Source organism: Aplysia californica, unplaced genomic scaffold (assembly GCF_000002075.1).
Source record: "Aplysia californica isolate F4 #8 unplaced genomic scaffold, AplCal3.0 scaffold00611, whole genome shotgun sequence".
Lineage (NCBI taxonomy): Eukaryota > Metazoa > Mollusca > Gastropoda > Aplysiida > Aplysiidae > Aplysia > Aplysia californica.
The window spans coordinates 173,339-178,168 of record NW_004797881.1 but is presented as its reverse complement, the minus strand read 5'-3'; positions in this window follow the sequence as shown (position 1 = coordinate 178,168).

The following is a 4,830-nucleotide window of genomic DNA, read 5'->3' as shown; positions in this document are numbered from 1 at the left end:
GAAATAAAATGTGGGTGTGGTTTGCTTCTTCTTTCCTATCTAACATCTATCGTCTTTATCTCCCCTCCTTTTTTGTGTTTGTTACTCACTTGTAACACCTCTAATCTTCGGCGCTTATATGACCTTATCGTGTTGCAAGTGCCGTAAAACTCTTACTAAAACTAAAACTAAAGAAATGAGATAAAACTTAATCTAATATAAATGTAATGGATTTTTTTTTAAAGAAGAAAAAGCTAGAAAACCCAGTAGTTCCGGCTGAACCTCATTTGGAACGAGCTTGGAAGGATGGCCCAGGACAGAGAGAAATGGAAGGAGCTTGAATGTGGCATATACCCTGCCAGGGGTGAAAGGCATCGATGATTGATGATGAATTTTGTCATCCCAGTTTTCAGTATCACAAAGTTTCCCACATCTCCACCCCTGATTAATCTATTTCTTTAAAACTAGCAGGGCCCCCTTTCGATGAAAGTAATGATCGGTGCATTAACATCAGCCGAAAGTTATTGGCCTACGATATTTGCACTCTACTGGAATAGGGCAATAAATCTTGAGAGAACCAACAAATTAGAAGTTTTAGATCTATACTCTCAAAATAGTGCACACGGTTAGTAAACGGAAACCTCACTTGTTTACAATGGTGTCGTAGAAGACGGACTTTCCCAAGATTAGATCTAAACAAAACTATTGAAAAACTGAACATTAAACTATAGTGACTTCAGGCTCTTTAGTAAAACCGTACAGCCTTTAAATGATTCTGAACCACCATTACTTTTGTCAAATTTGAAAGTCAAGTAGTTCGGAAGTTTTAGGCCGCCAAAGTGACGAACTTTCACAAAAATAATATGTATAGATTAGATAGACACCCAACTGAGTAGAAATGAATGATCCGAGCTATAAACATACGTGCCACCACACGGTGGAATCAGGCACTCGTCAAATTTTGGGGCATTTAGAATTACTGCTATCATCGTAAAGCTAGTTCATTTGCTTTGTATGTTATGAAAAATATACCCATCTATCTTGAGTAGAAGTCGAGATATTTGCTATTGGATGAGGTAGGGGTTGCCTGGTGTCAGGGGTAAAATTAGCAAGAAATTGGCCGCTAAAGTTTGGTCACTTCCAAAACTGCTGTGTTCGCGAAAACTGCAAATGTACATTATGTTTTTTGTGCCTTTGATCAACGTTTTTTAGAAGGAGACATGGAATGAAAATGTTTTCAAATAGATTTTAAATTTGTTGAGCCAAAAAGAATAAAACAAAATAACCAACAAACTACAAAAATTGGCCAACGGATGGGAAAATATTGATTTCTTCGTTTACATTATTTTGACGAGGGCCTGGTTTCACCACGATGCAGCACATTTTGACATCTGAGTTTTCAGTGGGGGCTCTTGTGGCCTAGGGGTTAAGGTGTTGGCCTCTCATTCAAAGGTCCCGGGTTCGATTCCGGGTAGCGACAAAAAAATTTTCTTCTCTAAATTTGTCTCCTTTCACATCCTTTCCTGATCTCTAACAATGTTCTGTTGTCTGCTTTCATTTCCACTTTCTTCCCCCACCCCCTCACCTCCTTTGCCCCGTCCTCTGGGCTCCTGATTCTTTCTGCAGCCTTTCTACTGCTACTCCTTGGCTCCTCCTAACTGCTGTCTTTCTGCCACACCCCTGATCTTCTGGTAGGAAAGATCTACACCTAGCCTTCTCGGACAAGGGCGAAAAATCTCGGAGGGCCCGTGTGCAAGTTGCACATCTGACATCTGAGTTTTCAGTATCACAAAGTTCCCCACAACTCCGCCCATGATTAATCTATTTACATAAAATTACAACCACCCAACCAAGAAGAAATGCTACAAACATACGTGCCACGACTCGGTGGAATCAGGCGTTCGTCAGTTTCTGAGCATTTAGAATTACTGGTATCATCTTAAAGCTAGTTCATTAATTGCTTTGTTTTTTTATGAAAAAAATACCGATCTATTTTGAGTAGAAGTCGAGATATTTGCTATTGAGTGAGGTGGGGGTTGTCTGGTGTCAGAGTAAAATTAACGAGAAAATGGCCATCAAAGTTTGGTGACTTCCTAAGCTGTAGTATTTTTGGAAACTGCAAACTTACATTTTGCGCCTTTGTTCAACGTTTTTTTAAAAAAAAGGAAAATTAAGGGTGCTGAGCAAAAAAAAATTCAAAATTCAAAACAAATAAAAAAACAAACAAATAAAAAAAAATTGACCAACGGACGGAAAATATTGGGGGTTATTTGGGCTTACATTATTTTGACTAGCGCCTAACTTCACCACGATGCAATACAATTTTGTCATCTAAGTCATCCGCATCACACAGTTCCCCACAACTCCGACCCTGACTAACCTATTTACATAAAATAAACACCAATCTAAGAAAATAAAAATGAGATCCGAGCAATAGACATACAATTCAACTATAAATAACACAGGTTGACTAAGATCTGATATAATTGGTCGCTTTTAGGCACGAGGGGGATATCCCGAAAATTCTGTTTTGAGAGAATCGAAGAAAAAGTTTTTGCTCCTTGGTCAGTTTCTTAAAAACACAAGGAGATTTTTCTCTACTATAACCAAACAAATATACACGCCTCTGAAACCAAACTTCTCCTATAGGTAGGACAATGGCCACTTTTGGTGTTGGTCAAGATTTCTGGAAACCCCCCGAAATCTGCGTTAACACGCTCGTCCTTAAAAGCAACCAATTATGTTACGACTGCAAACAATCTTGCAATGCTGTACGCCAGCTAAAATGGCGCCTCGTTTACTATAAAATAGCTTGTCCACTTTTCGCCTTTCTATGTTGAAAAGAAAGAAAAATTCTAGCTCACTTATTAATGTATCAATTCTTCTGAAAATGTGCATTGTACTCCTCCTTGGGGCCAGCGACCAAACAATTTTTCTTTCTACAAAAATCTCCATCCAGTAATTTTAAAAGGTTTTTCTGTTTGGGCCCTATATTAAACACCATCATTGGGTCGCTTTTAAGAACAAGCGGGTTAATCCAGAGTTTGGATGTTCCTAGAAATCTTGATCAACACCAAAAGTGGATTTTGCTCTGCCTATAGGAGAAGTTTGGTTTCATTGGTGTGTATATTTGTTTAGTTAAAAAGAAAATTCACCTTGTCTTTTAAAGAAACTGAACAAGGGGCAAAACCTTTACCTTCTATTTTCTCAAAACAGCATTTTTTTGGGAAAGCCCCCTTGTGCTTAAAAGCGACCATTTGGGTGTAAACACAGGCTCACTACAATAAATTAGGTACAATAAACTTGTTTATAACTTTATTATTTTGACACCATCCTGCCACAACAATTTAATGTGAGCTTGTAGATTCCATCTTAATACTGTCTAGACATGCCCACTAAAGTCTCGAAAAGTACTCACCCGTCTGTTGGACTGTTTTTCAATAGCAAACGTTTTAAGTGTGGTGCTTGTCCCCCAAAAAAGGCTAGATCAACTTTTTGAGATTTTTAGTAAAGGCGCTGGTTTATAAACCTATCTCGGTAACTATTAGCTTTCAGATAAAGCCTTGTAACGAGGATGTATAACTGGAAAACATCTCTAAAATGTAACTTTAGTAGTTGCTTTTTTAAATTAGTCTACGGTTACCATGGTAACGGCGGCCATATTGAAAATAAACAACTTTCATGAAGGTAAAATGGATTTTTTATTTACTAACCAAATTTGGTGCATTGATAGATATACCTGATCCCCCCATGGGCACACTGTATTAGGCTATCGGACCCGTAATCTTAAGATTACCGGTTGAGGGGTTCGAGCCTCAGCTCGATCTAACGTTGTGTCCTTGGGAAATACACCTTCCATGAATTCCATATTCCTATTTGGCTCGGTCCTTTCTGAGATGGATGTTGAACTCCGAGGGAGGTCCCGCCTCTTAAGTAATCTGATAGTGTTGATAGGGGTGATAAATCTATACACTTTCACAATTTTCAAAGCAAAAACAAAAAGACCGAAGAGGTGGTTGGCCGGTGCTCTGGAGTTATTTGTTTCTTCTTTCCTATCAAACATCTATCGTCCTTATCTCTCCTTCTTTTTTATGTTTGTTACTCTCTTGTAACACCTCTAATCTTCGACGCTTATATGACCTTATTGTGTTGCAAGTGCGGTAAAAATGGTGCTGAAACTAAAAGAAAGACCAATATACTCGAGATTAACCCTATATGTACGTCGTGTTTTACAATCGTATCCATACGACGTGGGGAACTCTGTACCACCACTTTCTAAAGAGGACATTTACTCGTTAATCCGATTCGTACGCTTTGCATAGCAGTCTGTCAAAATGATTTTTTGAGAAATAATGAAAGTTTCAAAGAGATCTTCGTATTAGTACTAGAAGTATTCTAAAAAAGTGAAGAATACAACCCCGGGGGTACAGAATAACCCCACGGCGTACGGATAGGGGTTTTTTTAAGCCTCCCCATTCGGGAAACAAACTTTTGTCTTTAGCGTGAGACGGCGAAGAGACTAACCGCTACACCACAGTGGCTGGTTCCAGTATCCTAATTCTCTTCCTTATCCACGTTGAATGAAGCTTAAAAACCATACAGTTGTGTTTTATGCCCGTCTGTGGGCACTTGGCAAGATGACCTCCTTGTTTGTATGGATGATTTGTTGTTTTAAACTTCCTGGTTAGATAACTGCCATTAATGTTATGTTTATAATATCGCATTTTTATATTTCTTTCTGCCTTTTATTGTTCATTTGTCTGTCTGTCAGTCTGTCTACTATCTATCTATCTATCTATCTATCTATCTATCTATCTATCTATCTATCTATCTATCTATCTATCTATCTAT